Raw genomic sequence first — 18,113 nt, 5'->3', positions numbered from 1 at the left:
AGTCCTCGCGTTATGGACGTCGCATCACCGCTATGTTGTATGATTCCGCATGATCTCATGCTGGGGATGAACAAGTTTATATGTGGATTTTTATCCAACAAGCTGAACTTAACGTCGAACTAAATTTATCGTCAGTTAATAAGGTGTCGGATTACAGTTAACGCTCATCGAGATTGTGAGAGAACAAGGCACTAAGTAGATACAAATTTACAGTTTAAAGTTATGTTATGTACTGGGAAATTACCTATGAAGACAGCCAATGGCAGGCACCTTTGACTTTCCGTGCGTGATCCGCCGTCTTGCTTAGCACATAGCTGTGGACGCTACATTGGAACCGACTGTGGCACGCAGATAACTGACATCTTTCCACGAAGCGGGGCCGGGGCTGTTCCTCAGCTAAGTAACGTAGCTTGACACGGTACCACGGTACTTTAGCTTTTATGTTTGACCGTGCCTTATTTTGGCATGTATTAGTTTATTTTATGCTTCTGAAGAAGGGTAGATTACTCTACCCAGGTTTCAGCTGAAGACCAGTAACATTTCGCAACTGAAGCGGATTTTTGACATATCAATAACTTTTAGGTCTCATCCACCTTGGAAATCCCTCTATAGTTGCTGGGATCAGATTTCGGATCTTTTTTGTGAATAGGTTGTATCAGGGCTATTTTCCATTCCTCTGGAATGATTCCTTTTTTCCACATTTCCTCAAAAAGTTTCTGGAGCAAGACAAGTGCATTTTTGCTAGCATACTTTCATAATTCGGCTGTTCCCTGATTTTCCCCTGATGCCTTGAAAATTTCCATATGATTTAGTACTGTCTGGATCTCACTCACGGACTGAAGCCATCCCCCAACACAGACTCTAAACCCCTATCTATCATCAAACGCCATCTTGTGGTGTTTCCTCGCAGTGTACAAGTTACTAGCAGAATACTTCAAGGATCTTATAGTAGTAGGGGCAGCTGTATGCCATGTTCCCTTTTATGTCCTGAAGTTGGAGAGTTGGGGGGGGGGGGGGGGGGGTCGTATCTCTTTAGCTTCTCCCGGAAGATCCCATAATAGTTTCTCGTGTTGTTCTTAGCGAAGTCGTAATTTATCTACCTGAGAAGTTGGTCTTCTTGCGCCTTATTAACTTTCTTGATCTCCTTGGTGGAAACTAGGAAGATGGTGTCCGCGTGCTTCCAGGCACCCTCGTCCTTTTTGCTTTGCCAGATGTGCCACGCCTTCTTCCTCAGATCAAGTAATCTATCATCTCGTTCCACCACCTGTGCTAATTCATCCTGGTAACAGGAGACGCTCTGCCTTGGTTATCAGACTCTACTCCATCTGCTTCCATTCCTCGTCTTCTCAGTCGCTAGTTAACTTGCTTCATTCCTCCCCCTCTATTTTATCGGGATCATATTTCCTTTGCACAAGGTTTTTCCTATGCGAACTACTTTTGGGGATGATCTTCAATTTTAGATAGGTAGTGGCCGGAGTCGAGGTTGGTCCCTCTGAGAACCCCAACATTTTGGATTTTATTTTGAAATTTGTGCTTTATCGCGGCATGATCTAACTGAAATTCTCCCAGGAGAGGGTTAGGTGAAATCTACATCATCTGCCTTCTTGGAAATTTCTTGAAACTAGTTGACTTCAGGACCAAACTGTGCGCCTGGCATAATTCGATGAGCCTGATACCATTTTGGTTCGTACTGTTGTTGAGGCATATACTGGGGAGATCCCCGTCACACCTTTTCTCTCTCCCCACTTGGGCGTTGTCATCCTTCTACAGGAATTTTATGTTTTTTGGGCATCGTTTGGATCGTGTCATCTAGTTTGAGGAGAAGGTTAACAAAAAGAATGTCCCAGAATAGTTGTCAATGTTTATAGGGGGGGGGGGGGGGGGGCGTGAACATTTGCAACAGTATATACTTTGCCTCTGCCTCTGAAAGGCTATCCACACACACGTTAAGACGACCAGGAGACTCAGAGCTCATAATGGAGCCTAATAGTTTGTCAATTAAGAAACCTGCCCCAAGGTGGGGACCTTTCTTCACAACTCTTTGTCCCCGTCTTCCCCTTAAGTACCCTGAATCCTCCCGATTCAAACCTGTTCTCACCCAAGAACCTGGTCTCTTCCACAGCCGTAATGATGATTCTATGTTCATTAAATGTGTCCGTTAGAGTCTCAAATTTCCTCACTTTCAATGCAAATTCGCTTTTGAAAGTTTCTAAGTAGTTTGCTTTCCTGTATTTTATTTTGTTTGAGATTCCAAGACGCTCTGATTCGTCTTTTCAACGTCACGTAAACTCCCCAGAATCCGAATGTCTGCTTGCGCATTTATGTGCAGTGGAATGACCACTTGGAGTAATTAGTTTCAGCGTTGTATAGAACCCGTTGCCAGCGATTTGTAAGGCGTAGTATACCGTTAGCAGAGCCTGTTCTGTTGTTGATGCCAATGGAGCGGTCAACTGCCTGTCGAACCTCTGGAACAGTTCTGAAGCGAATGCCACGAAGTGGTTCCTTCATCTTCGGAATTAAAGTCACAAGGACTTCAGTCCGGGGAATATGGTGGATGGTACAGTACTTCCCAGCCCCGCGCATTGTCGTGCAAAATGATGGCTGGATTACGCAGAAAGTGTCGCCGCATCTCTCGCAAAGCTGGACGCACGTGATGCTCCAAAAACGAACTGTAATACTGTGCATTGACGGTCTGCCATGGAGGAACGTAATGCGTTGGGGTAACACCATCACAGTCGTACAGCCGGCCGCAGTGGCCGAGTGGTTCTAGGCGCTACAGTCTGGAACCGCGCGACCGCAGGTTCGAATCCTGCCTTGGGCATGGATGTGTGTGATGTCCTTTGGTTAGTTAGAACTACTTAAACCTAAGTTCTAGGGGACTGATCACCTCAGAAGTTACGCCCCATAATGCTCAGAGCCATTTGAACCACTTTGAACAGTCGTACACGAGAATCACCATAACTTTCACTATAATGTGGCTCTGACGCACTTTGGACTTTCGCGGCGACCCATAATGACGCCATTTGTTGGATTGGCGTTTCAGTTTTGGCTCGTACGATGTGGCCCATGTCCCATCCAGTGTTACGATACGGCGTAAGAAAGCCTCTTCTTCGCACTCATAGCAATCCATGTGTCGTAACGCATCCATTTCTGCATTTCCGTCAAGTCATTCGGAACCCATCGTCATGCAATTCTTCGCATGCTCAGACGTTCTTTCAGGATGCGTAGCACAGTCATATGCGCTAATCCGGCTTCGTGGGCAAGCTCACGAATCGAATGGCGTCGATCGCTGTCCACTAACGCGGCAGCAGCATTCACGTCGTCTTCAGAGACGCTTGGACGACCTGCCCGATGCATGTTTGCCACAGTTTGCCGACCTTCGTTGAAGGCTTTTATCCATCGTGCCACTGTTCTGTACGGAAATGCCGATTACCCGCACGCCTCTTGAATACCTTGACGACACTCGTGGTGTACAATCTCTGGCACATTTAATCTTGATCCAACTCTGTTGTCGAAACAGGAACAACGAAGTGACAGTCACCGTCACGTTAAACCGCTCGCTCAGAAGTGTTTCCCTCGATTGTGCGCACGACCGCGAGGTGGGAAGGGTGAGTCCTTTTGCTCGGAAACATGGTAGGTATGTCAACAACGTGTTGTTGTTGTTGTTGTTGTTGTTGTAGCAGCAGCGAAAATCGTAGGTTGGAACTTAAGTAGATTCCATTTATTTGCTTTACTTGATTGACAGTGACATCCCATTTCGCGAAAAGTTTTGCCATTTCTAACAGAAAGGGACTTGTACAACTCTTAAATGGTAAACCTTTCCCTCTAGGCTCAACATTACTGTCGCTTGATACAAAACATTTCCGCTAGAAGACATTACTTTATTTATTCAGGACTACCTTTTCAGGCACCAACGTCTGGGCACTGATGAAATTGTGGAAGTTATAGCTCATCTTAGGCTCTTGACGTCGTACAATTTCTTAACTTTTAATAACAAATTCTATAAGCAGTCGGATGACCTGGCCACGGGTAATTGCCTTGCGGTGTTTCTTGCTGATATATTCGTGAAATACTTTGAGAGCGACTATTTGGAAATGGAGGCTCTGGTCAAAGACATGCCATCGACAGATCGCCTCTAAAAGCAGGTAACTGGCGGCGAAGAATCGGATATTACTATTCTGGTCTAAAACAAAGAGTTTAACGACCTTCATACGTAAAGACAACAATTTTGATATGAAGTCATAAATAGCAGTGGTATTCTCAACTTCCTCGTTTTGCGGCTTTGAATCCATTACAAATTTGATGACATTAAACCTGTAATACAGCGTATTACTGACATTTCGATTAGCACTGTCGCCGTAATAAAGTAATTAGTCTCGTACTTACAGTGATGACACGGCGTAGTGTGTGTAGCCGAGTCGCTTGCAGAAGGCTTTCGATAAACGTCAAATGAACTGGAAAACTTGAAACATGTCGCCTTCTGTAATGGCTACGCCGCCGCCGCCGCCCCCTCCTCCTCCACCCCCCCCCCTCCATCACTAACAATTTTTGTTATTGAGTGATCAGTCTTCTGATTGGTTTGAGGCGGCCCGCCACCGATTCATCTACTGTGCAAACATATTCATGTCAGAGTGGCACTTACACCTACGTCCTCAATTACTTGCTGGATGACTTCCAATATCCGTCTTCCTCTACAAGTTTTTGACCTCTACATCTCCCTCTAGAACCACGGAAGTCATTCCCTCATGCCTCAACAGATATTCCCCCATGCCTCAACAGATATTCCCCCATGCCTCAACAGATATTCCATCATCCTGTCCCTTCTTCTTGTCAGTGCTTTCCACATATTTCTTTCCTCTCCGTTTGTGCACAAAACCACCTCATTAATTGACAAATTATACACGCAAAAAAACGTCGCCACGCGACCGAGAAACCTCTCTCAGGGCTGCACCTCAAAATTCCTGGTTTGTTCAGCTTCCTTTTTAGGTAATGTGTACTATGTCATAGCTAAACACTTTCGTGGTCAAGAAATAAGAATAGCGTACGGCACCTCTAACAAAATCCAATACCAATACATTCACTATGGGCGTCCCCATAAAGATATATATTCTGCCTGTGGCATATATATGCTCGAGTGCTGTGAATGTCAAGCAGCTTATACTGGTCAGAGCAGAAGGGCTTTTAAAATTATGTTTCAGGGGCACTTACTCAATGCGAAGGAACATGTTAAGGGGAGCCGTACCACCGTATCTCGACAATGTTAAATTGGCTATATAAATGCCTCGTTTTCTCAGGAACTGTTCAGTATAAAAATGTGATGTTTTTATCACATGTACTCCCATGTTGTGTGACTAAAATAACTGGGAAAACGTTATGTTTATACTAAACAAATTATGATTTTCCCTAAAGTTTCGAAGTGATTGTAGAGCAATACAATTTTAATTTCTTGAATTTTGCTTTAGTAGTAGTGGAATGATGGTGTAGCTCTAACTATTACAGTAAATATGTATGTTATGTGGTAAATAATTCATTGATTTAGATTCGGAAGTTTCTGAGAAAAGGGGCTTTTATACTGAAAAATGTTATGTTGAGAAAATTGCGTTTAAAGAAAAAAGTTTTATACACAGCCAATTGATACATAAAGAAAATGTTAGAATCCTCCTGGATGGTAGTCCTCATCCCCTCCATCTTCCTCACCCAGTACTGCCCTCCTCTTGGATCTGACTTCTGTTGACATTGTTTGTTGCAACCGCTGCCTTCATGATCCGCAGTTGGTCCAAGTCCATCACGCTTTCAGTGGTGTTGTAACCTTTATGAATGCCAAGATATTCCAAAACCAGTAGTCTTAATGATCGTGTTTTGGGTGCTGTTCTTACTCTTTCTGAATAGCCAAGTTCAAAGACTGATCTTCCAACAAACCAAAAAATGTGTATCCTTGACCATACAACATTGTTAAATGATTCATTCTCATTTTGTATTTTGCCCTTGAGACATTTCTTCAACTGCTCTGGTTGGGCAAGATGATGAAACTTTCACGCACAAAAGTACTATACCAAATGCTGTTATACTTGCCATGAATCCTGTTTTTCTACTTTACCCTCTTTTGCCTTGAACTATTTACACCATTCAGTGGAACACAGATTGTGTATTGGTTCAGCATCTGTAGACAGCTTGTGAAAATAAATCAGGTGATATGCAGAGAGCTGTGTGGCTATTAGAAGTAACAGAGGTAAATTGCTCATACCATTATGCTGTGTAATCTGAGTATAAGGTGTCGACTGACTGATAAATTGATCAGACCATTAGATAACTTGGTACTTCCCAACTGCTGTTTGAGTCTACGTAGTCTCGTCCCCATCCTCTTTTGCACATGATTAATGCACTAGTTTTGTAATTGACAAATCACCATAGGGTTTACTCTCCACCACTGCCTTATACGATCGTAAGTCTCCATCCCCCAAGAAAACTCGTGTAGCGAACAGCACGGTCATGCTGGGAACGTTAGAACATTTTCATTTTCACTGCAGAAGCAACCTCCATCGCTCCACTAGTTCCTTCATAGGTTCTCTGACAATTCATTTCGTGCTTAGTTTGCATTTCAGTACTCTTGCCTGCTTGCCTAGAACCCTGACAGTACGTGGTCAACACAACATCCAACACTTTCTCATTGTCGATGCCGATAATAGATGCACATGAATTCTTTGACTGGAAACCTCTTTTTGCCAGGATCCACCGAATGATATTGCTACGCCAGGACTACTTTTCTGCTACAGCCTGTTCTTCTGCTGTAGTCATTGACTCCATAGTAAGCAGTAGTGTCAAGGCGTGTGCTATGGAGTTGTATTTAATAGACTAGGGAGGTTCAGCAAGTCACAAAAAACCTTACCAGCGTAATGGCCATTTCTTATGCGTGTAAGTCCATAGAAGTATCGTAGATCAATATCAAAAAGTCCGTTCTTTACCCTTACGTCTGAAGTCTTTAAACACATTATTTGTAAAGTCTTTTCGCTTGTACATTTCAAAGTGCACGCCAGACCAATGCGTTGAGATAGCTGAGATATGTGGAAGGGATATTGAAATTTCTGAAAAGCTTGTATGACAACACACTGTTTGACACTAAGTATATGGAGATTAATAATGATATTGCAGTTTACTCCACTGTCTGAAGCTGCGTTGTATTTTACATTACCCAGCAGTTCTTTCTTGGAAGCACTCTTGTTGTAAATAGTGACAGTCCTCTTACTCCTCAAATTGGTTAGCGCCGAAGGGCGTGATACTCTTTACTGCTGCTATATTTGTTCTGTAGTATCTGTGTTTCCTTTGTTTCATTTTTAAACAGTTTTCGTCATGACAAAACCAAAAGGTATCACAGGAAACTCAGAAACTAAAACACAGCTAGTGGATAACTGATGTCAAAAACAAACAAATGTACAGCTCAAAGAGTTTACTGCGAAGTACCACCAGCGTAAGAAACTTATGGAACGGACAATTCTCTACAAAACAAAAGAAATCACAGCCTTCTAGACTATATAGTTCCCGAGAAAAATGCAAATATGCGAAATGATGGAAAACAAAATTCTCGGAAATGTGATTGCATGATTCAATAAAACCATTTTAAATAAATATTTCATTATTTAAATATCTGAAAATATTAACAGCAAATTAAGCACAAACATCCATATTTTCATAATTTGCATAAAAGTAGAAATGTCAAATTTTGTCATTTTGGGCGGTACGGCTCCCCTTAAGCACACTTCTGCCTTCGCTGAGCACATTAAATCCAGCGGCCACCAGCCATCTACAGTCGGGAACACAAAGCAGATTGAGGTACAAAACCCTTAAGAGGTCGAAACTGTTAAAATGTAAAAACTAATGAACAGTTATAACGCAAAAATCAGGTTCCTATGATGTTTCCTTCCTTATAACAGTTTATTAGTTTTTGCATTTTCATTACCAGCCTTTGGGCCCCATCATGTGAATGCATTTTTATTCTGCCTTTTTTAGCATCATCATCTTCTAGCCTTATTTTATTGCTCTTCGTATTTTAACCCAAAGTATAAGACTAATTTTTTCACACTGCTTTTGAGTATCAGAGTTTTCGATGTCTCGGTGCATAGCTTTCTATCTAGCATGTCTTGCATTGTGTGTGTGTGTGTGTGTGTGTGTGTGTGTGTGTGTGTGTGTGTAGCCATATGCCCAATTATTTTTTATTTATTTCTTAATTTATCCACCACTATTTCAATTTTACTCTTAGGCTGTACACTCTACGGTGGTGGTGCATCGAGGCTGTCATAACTAGTAGCCCAACACATTGCATAGCCGTTATTGGTATGTGAACACTATTTGCATACAGCCGGGTCTCTGCCGTCGTTATAGAGCACGGCTGTGTTTAGAATTTCCGCGTCAGGTCGTGTTCTGCGCCGCTACGACTTTTTTTTTTCCTCGGTCACTCCGTTGTCTACTCGTGCCTCATCCCGATGATTTTATTTCACTAATTTAATATTCTTTTCCCTATGGGTTGTCTTTTAGTACGTTTTATTCGTTATCATACCTTCTTGATGCGTGCTTTCGGCAGAAAATTTCTGATTTTTTCAGTTATAGAATAAAATTACACCACGTTTCTCGGTATGAGTGTTTAAAATCAAAGTTAGCTTTATAGTACTCTAGGATAGGACCACGCCGGCTTTATTGTAATGTCGTCGCCCCCTTACGTTTTCAGATAACCTGACGATGCCCTACACGGGAGAAATGCGTCGTTCTTGAGTTAATGCAATGCTGAGTTGATAGTGTTTTTTATTAGACAGAGAGACGATCTTGTAATAAATGTGTTGCTTTTGCAAGTCTTTTCCTTGGATCTCGATATTTGTGATCTTTGACAGGAAGACGCACACTTCCGCTTACAGCAATGTTATGTTTCCTGTACTCTTAGTTTCGTCACTAGTTGGTGAATTTTACAGGTAAACATATTACCTAGTTTCTTTTATGATTATAAGGGTTGTTCCTACATATTCATCAATCTGGAAGATTTCGTGTAAGGTCCTTTACAAGAAGTGTAGAGATCGTCCTCATACTGGAGAACACGGCGCTTAATTAAAGTCCAGGATTCTGGGAAGGAACGTCACTGTCTTCTCTCTCGCGGTTGTAGAGATTTCTGCCTATCTGAGTCCGCAGAGTCGGCGACTCCAGCCACCCCCAAGCCACCGACCCGACACCTGGTGGCAGGAAACTAAGTCTTAACACACTCCGCCCATATCACTGGAGCCGCTGTTGTCAAAGTGTTAGTATTACCCAACTGCTTCAGTAACAAAGCTGTGACTTAATGCGAACTATCCTGCAGTTCAAGGATTGGCATCTCGTCCTAAATGTTCCAAGAAACTACATCAACGACTCGTATCTGCGTTCAGCCAACTCATACAAATATCTGAGTGTGGCCACATGAAGCTGAATTCACACACAAATTGTTACAGTCTTATCACTCAAAGAGGACACATGTAACAACGTAAAACATGTCTTGTAAGTAGTCTGCTTTGACGACTGCAGTTTCTTAGTTTCATACATTCGTTTGATCTATCGTAGAATATTTGTCAGCCCGCATCTCGTGGTCGTGCGGTAGCGTTCTCGCTTCCCACGCCCGGGTTCCCGGGTTCGATTCCCGGCGGGGTCAGGGATTTTCTCTGCCTCGTGATGGCTGGGTGTTGTGTGCTGTCCTTAGGTTAGTTAGGTTTAGGTAGTTCTAAGTTCTAGGGGACTTATGACCACAGCAGTTGAGTCCCATAGTGCTCAGAGCCATACAGTTCCATACAGAATATTTGTCAAATGTAGGGGACCCTTGCCAAATGCGACTACAAGGGGATAATGAACGTGTGCAAAGAAGGACAAATACAAAATTCGTAGAGAACATGTAAGCGCTTCCGTAGATCCGGCGCTAGTAATGTCAAAGCGCTTCACAAACATATGTTACTACGTAGATGCTGGATTTGGTCAACTAGGATGTTAACTACAAATACTCAATGGTGTCTTTTCCATTGAATCTGGTAACATTGTTAGTCTGTGCTCAGCGGTTAGTAATTCAACACAATGTAGAATACGACCAGGGATAACACATTTGCCAGACAGTATAATGTGTCATTTAAAACAATGTGCATGTAGTCCATTCCCTGCGACGTGGCACCTGCGAAGGCCGTGAAATTGAAGGCGGTAAGGCGAGGCTGGAGTAGTGTCCTCAGGAAACGAATGAACGCCAAGGTGAACACGTGCCGCCACACGAAGCCAAGGTGGTGAAGGGTTTAAACCCACTGGGAAAGTTGCAGCTAGCGTCAAGTTAAGCTGACGGAGAAAGGACCGAAAGCGAACTCCAAGAGATGTCCCTCTTGTGTTACGTCCCTTACTGACAACCAGGCGTCTTCGAAGAAAGAGGCATACATGGATTGCCACCCATGACAAACGGTATGCGCATCTGTTGAGGAGAGTGTCACGGCAGTAGGACAGTGGTGGTTTGGCAGCTTCTGTGTACAGACACTCAACCGGGCTAGTGCAGAAGGCACCAGTGGCCCAACGGATGCCACGTTGATGGATAGTATTGACAGCGTAACAGGGAAAGATGTGCAGATGTATAAACGAAACACCCACAGGCCAGTTTCGAATGGACAAGGGTCCGGTACACAAAAAGAGAGGGTGGTTCGATCTGCTCTCCTGGAAGTACCACTGGAGACACCTAGGACATTGAGGGACCACATGCAGTGGGCTGCCAGGTAAGCACGTGGGAGGGCGCAGAAAAATGGTTCAAAGGCTCAGAGCATTATTGGACTTTACCTCCGATGTTATCAGTCCCCTAGAACTTAGAACTACTTACACCTAACTAACCAAACGACATCACACACATCCATGGCCGAGGCAGGATTCGAACCTGTGACCGTAGTGGCCTCGCGGTTCCAAACTGTAGCGCCTAGAACCGCTCGGTCAGACCGGCCGGCAGAGAGCGCAGGAAATGCCCTATCGAGCATGAGCCCCAGGAATTTCGTAGCTTCATCGAATGGAAGAGCAACAGACCCAAGATATAAAGATTTGGGAAGAAACCAATTGCTCAGCCAGAAATTCATACAAATGGTAGTGTGTGGAGAAACTAATCCTGTTGTCTATGCTCTACGAGTGAAAACGATCGAGACATTGCTGAAGACGCTGCACTATGACAATAGTTCGTGGAGAACTGCAATAGACGGCAAAATCGTCAAGAAAAAGAAGCCGGAGATGCCCAGGAGGAGGCATGCCATTACAGAGTTAGTGGCGATAGCAAAGAGGACAACGCTTAGGAGGCACACCGATTTGTCGAATACCTTTATTCAGCAAAGCAGAACCCACACGTACCTTGAAAACTGTGTTTCATGACTTCATGAAGCGAACGGAGTGGGCAGTCATGGAAGCTCCACGTGTAGAGAGTACAGAGGATACCAGTCCTCCAGCAGGTGTTTAACACCTTCTCCGTGTCTAACAACACGGCCACAGTCTGATTACTGCGGAAAACCACTCTTGACACAGGTGGATAGTGACGAGATGGTCAACTGCATAACTGCACACTCGAAATCCACACTGCAGTGGTTAATAAGTTGCGAGACTAACCACCATAGCAGCCAGGCATGAATCATACATTCCATCACCTTGCAAACACAGCTGGTTAGAGATGGAGTGGTGGCTAGAAGGAAGGTTTTTGTCCTTACCAGACTCATATGGTTATGATGGTGGCTCACGCCCGCATCTGGGCGGAGGGCACATTTTCCGGACGTTGTGCAGTGTTAAGCAGGAAGTGGTTGCCCGCAAGAGAAAGGTGCTGCAACATCTTTATGTGGATGGCATCCGGCACTAGGGCGGAGGATCGGGATGTAGTGAGAGCATGATCTAGCTAGTAAACGCAGCATTCTAGCACTCACGATTCGGAGAAGAGAAGGGTATCGCCCGAGCCTACTCCGCTCGTTTCCGATGGAGGAAGGCAGGGTGATAGTGGGAAGAGCTCGAAACTTCAGCAAAATGGTGGCCCAAGGAGTAGGAGATCGCAATAGGGTCCACAGTAACATCGTCTGCTACTGTGAGACCGGAAATTGGGGAATGGATCTTGGTCCCGGAGAGCTGTCGGTAGTTTTCCCACATGACAGAGAAAGTGGTGGAACTGTTAAAAGAACTAGTGAATGAAATACAGCTTGCTCGTTTGCTATCCCGAAGAACACTGTGACACTTTGTCTACAATGGCAAACTTCATTCACTGTAAACAGATGCATGCAACGGTTAAAAACGTGGAGATCACGCCTCCGCGCGCGAATTGCATCGCGGCATGCCTCAGTCCACCAAGGGACTGGGACACGACGTGGTCAAGAGGAAGTGCGAGGAATGGAATGTTCTGCAGCAGTAAGGATAATGTTGGTGAGATAGCCCACCTAGTCATCACAACTGGGGAAATCTTTTTCTTCTAAAGTCGCCAGGTAGGAATAAAGCTGCCCATCAGCCTTGGTAAGTTGCCATTTGGGCGTGCATGCAGCTGGGGTACGAGTCAGCAAACAGAGCACACCGGAAATGGTCGCTCGAGTAGATGTCAGAAAGAATGGGCCACTCAGGACAAAGGGCAAGCTGGGCAGTGCCAAATGATAGGTCCAAATGAGAACAGGTGTGCGAGGAGTCGGAAAGGAAAGTGGATGCTCCAGTTCGTTAAGACGTCATCCAAGGTTGCTGTTCTACCAGGACCTGTCAGAGAGGTGCAAAGGGGATGCAGTAAACATGTAGGAGGTAGCTGTCCGATAATCTGAAGGAAGTCTACCACGATGACATCGAATGACAGAGGGACATAAATGGTACAGAGGGGAAAATGTCATGTGGGGAAGGAAAAGGCGAACTGCAACGACGATATGTAATCATGGAGGTGGGTTTACTGTGAATGTCATCCCGTATGAACAGCATGACATCCCCATGAGATGGTGACGCTACTACAGCGCACAGAATCAGGAGGATCCTGCCCCATGGGGTCCACAGAAGCATCAGCGTGCTTGTGTGGTCTGTCTGTGGAGTCCAATACAGAAAAACGGTTGTTGGCGGGCATCAGCGACACGGAGACTGGCTGAGCTTAGGTATCACGTGTCGACACCATCGAAGAGGATCTTCGAGGTGGCGTATGAGAAGACCGTTTGCCTTTAACCGGGAAGGATCGAATTATTCCGCTAGAATAAGTTTCTGTTTGGCTGGAGGAATGGAGGAATTCTTCATGGGAGTACTCCTCCTGTCCTTTCCTGCCTACTGGTTGTGTAGCTGGTGGCTTCGCCCCCTGAGGGGGGAGTTTGAGGGTTTGTAGCACAGCGAGATGGGGGGGGGGGAGGGGACTGGCGCTGTTGCTTTGACACTGGGCGATTTCACTACCTTACAGCTGAATTTCAGGTCGCATGTTTGCTAGACCATGTCCTTCATGAAGGAAGGGGAAACTAGCACCCATAGTTTTGTTCTTGACGGGAGACCACAGGGTTTCCGACTAGCAAATAGCGTGCGAGCTACTGGGTAAGGCTCCTTTTCCTTTACTCGCATCACATTGACAGCCCACTCATCAAGATACACGGGATAATCCCGAGGGGAGGAGATATGGCCACCATTGAAGTTGATACAGCAGGGAGGAGGCGGCAGACAATCGCCATCGTGTGCAACCCTACCAAAGGTTACACATTTGGCTCGGTGTCGATGAGACGTTCTAGTGTGGTTGAAACGATGGCACTCTTAGCAGTGCATCGGGTTCGGACTGTATGGCCGGACTGTGACGATTTCATAGCCTGCTTTGATCTTTGACAGCAGCACCACTATCAAAGGTGACAAAGAGAGTACGGGTGGGTACTACGGAGGAATCTGCCTTTTTCATTACACGATGGACGGCAGCGATACCCTGATCAGAGAGGTAAAGTTGGATTTCAGCCTCGGTTAGACCATCGAGTAGCCTGGTGTAAATTACACCATGGGAAGAATTCGAAGTTCTATGGCCTCGACGCAAACAGGGCAGGGCAGCCATGGAAAAGCAAGGCAGCAAGCAGTTGTGCTTGAGAATCAGAAGCCATCTCCAAAAGCAAAGTGCCATTCCATAAACAAGAGCAGGATTTCACAGGCCCAGCAATCGCATCAACAACTTTCTGAATAATAAACGGGTTTACTGTGTAGAAAGACTGACCATCTTCAGCACACGACACTATGAGCAACCATGGTGCAGCGTGAAGGGTCTTTCAATCATTAGCCTGATGACGTTTACGTTTCGTAAACACTGATGGGGATCTTCTCGCAATGAATCGATCATCTTCCCAATGATTACCAGCACCTCCGACGGCAAGCTCCTTCCAACTGGGGGCTCCATGCACAAGGGGGTGCACCCGCCTTAGGTCATTCTTCACACCTCAGGCCACATCTGACGGAGGGACCAATCGGCAATTTGGGAAGGTTGCAGCTCAGGCAATCATACCTCCCTGGACCCGTACCAGTGGGTACGTGCGAACCGTAGCTGTCGACCCAGGGCTGGGAATTAAGCATTACCCAGTCACCTGTTACGCGTCAGACGCGTGAGACGGCCCTCAGGAGCGCTCAGGGAGGACGAAGAAAAAGATGAACCTCAAACGCCGAAGCGGGGGAACGAGAGGAGAGGGCAACGGAGAAAGGAAAAGGGAGCGACAAACATAGGTGAGACTGTTGTTAGCTCTGCGACAGACAATGCAGAAGAATCCCGGTGACGTCCTAGACATGTTGCCCAAGGGAGGGGAGGAAGTATAGCAAGAGGATGGACATGCAGCAAGGAAGGAGAAAAACACTGGCGTGTGTGCGCTTGGCCAACATAGGGCACCAGCCTTCGCAAAGAGTGGCGAACGCCATTAGGAGGGGGTGAGGCGGGGGACGGGTGGGGGGAGGTGAGAGAAGGGGAGAATCGTTCGGAATGAAACGAAACGAATGTAGCACGTTAACTTGCAGTGTATCTGAATATAGTTCAGTGATAGGCGAGGAATATTCAGTTCACGGATTGGAAGCGAACGAGATCGGAGGCGGTGCATGCCCTGACTATCAGATGGCGTAAGTACTGTACTTCTGTCTGAAGAAAGTCACTTTTCGAGACGACAATTGAGTCCTACATCTGATAACACTCTGAAAATAACACTCAAACTGGCAGTGTGTTCCTCTGGCGTACTGCCAGAGACGACAATATCGTCAAGGTAGTTCGAACAGAACGGCACTTGAGCAGTCAGCTGTTCAAAAGTAATGTAGGATGATGGCTTGTGACGAGGGTCTCCCGTCGGGTAGACCGTTCGCCTAGTGCAAGTCTTTCGATTTGACGCCACTTCGGCGACTTGCGCGTCGATGGGGATGAAATGATGATGATTAGGACAACACAACACCTAGTCCCCGAGCGGGGAAAATCTCCGACCCACCCTGGAATCGAACCCGGGCCCTTAGGATTGACAGTCTGTGGCGCTGACCACTCAGCTACCGTGGGCGGACGTAATGTAGGAAAATGGTGGGTGCGGAAGCACAGCCGAAGGGCAAATGCAACTACTCTAACAGGCCTAAATGTGTAACAACATCAACAACAACAACAAGAACTAACAAATTGTGATTCTTCATCTAGTGGTATTTGCAAATATACCTGCTTGAAACATATCTTAGACTTGGCACAGGCCGTTACTTTTCTATCCTTAAGTTCACAGGGCGAGGCAATGGGTAAGTGCCAATGGCTGTGTAGTGACGATAGTTTTGAAGCCTAGAAAAATGCGACCAGGTGGCGTAAGCATCGAACCCAATGGACTTGCCCACTGATTAGCTTATATCGGAGCAATCACACCACTGTCTTGCTTTACGAGACAAGCTAGTGAATTAAAAAAGTGCAATGGGAATGGGCCGAAACCAGAAACGTTGGCTGTGCGTTGTCTTTCACGGTAATGTGCGCTACAAAATTACTAACTTTTCCAAATCCATCAGAAAAATAATTGATTTCCTAAACTAAGCAAATTACCTACACTGTCTTTTGGATTAGAAGTATTCTAATAAGTCAATGTACTTTCTTTCGCCTTATCATCCAAGACAAACGAAGGTAAGACAAAAATATTTTTATTATCTCTTGATGGCAACACAAATCTCTCACTACGACAGTGAAATTTACTGTACGTCGACTACACTGTCCAGGTACTGGGATTTAATGTTTGTTATATACATTTAGGTGTGTGCTACATTTTGACTGGCGTGGTGAGTCTACTTAATAGTGCCACATATGAACAGTTAAAGTTACACATGCTCCCGTGTCCAATTGAAAAATCAACACGATGGCAAGCAAGATGTACTGTTACGAAAGTGTGATGTGCTCCAGACGTACGTCGTCAGTGTTTGATTTTGGCATACTTCCCTTGTCCAGTAATGCACTCTGTGCCTGTGCTAGTCGTCTTGTTCGATCCTCCTTGTTCCACGCGTTACAAATTTTTTGCTGCCAAGGTAGCACAGTACCTTCACTTCATTTACTTAGTGGTTTTTATAAGCTCACTTCTGCTTCTTCCAGAATATATATTTTTATTCCGTTTATTGCACATTATGTTGGTTGGTTGCTTGGTTTTTTTTTTTTTTTTTTTTTTGTGGTTTTAGGGCGCACAACTTCAATGGTCATTAGCGCCCTGACTACTCTAAGAATGCACCGCGAGGCACAAGTTGACCACAACAACTAAAAGGGAAAACACGATAAAAGACAGACTGACAGGCATAGGATTTAAAAACAGCATCATCAAATGTCCTTAGCGAGGTGTGTCAAATTGATAAAACGAAGAACACGAGCAGCTGCTCGTGGGTCATCCGCTAAAATGGCATCGAAAGTATTTGGCAGGTTAAGATCGAGGCGCAGTGTGTTAAGATCTGGACAGGACATTAAAATGTGTCTAACCGTCAGCAAGTGCCCACATGGGCAGAACGGCGCCGGCGCAGCCGTCAGCAGATGGCGATGGCTGAACCGGCAGTGTCCAATTCTTAACCGGGCTAAAACGACCTCCTCCCGCCGAGAAGGGCGTGAGGAGGACGTCCAAGCCACGGGAAGAGGTTTTAAGGCCCGAAGCTTGTTGTCGGTAAGTGCAGCCCAATCGGCATGCCACAGAGATAAGATGCGCCGACAAATCACCCTGCTAAAATCGGACGAAGGGACGCAACAAGAAGCTGTTCGAGGCTGGAGGACCGCAGCCTTGGCCGCGGCATCTGCAGCTTCGTTCCCAGGGATACCGACATGGCCCGGAACCCACATAAAGCTAACTGGAGAACCGACGTCCACCAGCTGCTGAAGAGAGCGTTGGATCCGGTGTACGAAAGGGTGAACCGGGTACGGATCACTGAGGCTCTGGATGGCGCTCAGGGAATCTGAGCAGATGACATAAGCAGAATGTCGGTGGCGGCAGATGTAAAGAACAGCCTGGTAGAGGGCAAAGAGCTCAGCTGTGAAGACCGAACAATGGCCATGGAGCCGGTATTTGAAACTTTTTGCCTCGACAATAAAGGAACACCCGACCCCGTCATTGGTCTTAGAGCCATCTGTATAAATGAAAGTCATGTCGATGAACTTCGAACGAAGTTCCAAAAAACGGGAGTGGTAGACCGAACCGGGGGTGACCTCTTTTGGGAGCGAGCTGAGGTCAAGGTGAACGCGGACCTGAGCCTGGAGCCAAGGTGGCGTGCGGCTCTCGCCCACTCGAAAGGTTGCAGGGAGGGAAAAAGTAAGGTGTTGAAGGAGGCGACGAAAGCGAACTCCAGGGGGTAGCAGGGCAGAGACATACAACCCGTATTGACGGTCAAGAGAGTCGTCAAAAAAGGAACGATAAGACGGATGGTCGGGCATTGACAGTAGCCGACAGGCATACCGACAAAGCAGTATATCGCGCCGGTAGGTGAGTGGCAATTCGCCAGCGTCAGCATGAAGACTCTCTATGGGACTGGTATAAAATGCTCCGATCGCAAGTCGTAAACCCCGATGTTGTATGGAGTTGAGGCGGCGTAAGATGGCTGGCCGTGCAGAGGAGTATACGAAGCTCCCATAATCCAGCTTGGAGCGGACGATCGACCGATATAGACGAAGTAGGACGGTTCGATCCGCT

Source organism: Schistocerca americana, chromosome 2 (assembly GCF_021461395.2).
Source record: "Schistocerca americana isolate TAMUIC-IGC-003095 chromosome 2, iqSchAmer2.1, whole genome shotgun sequence".
Taxonomy (NCBI): Eukaryota; Metazoa; Arthropoda; class Insecta; order Orthoptera; family Acrididae; genus Schistocerca; species Schistocerca americana.
This window is presented reverse-complemented; position numbering follows the sequence as displayed.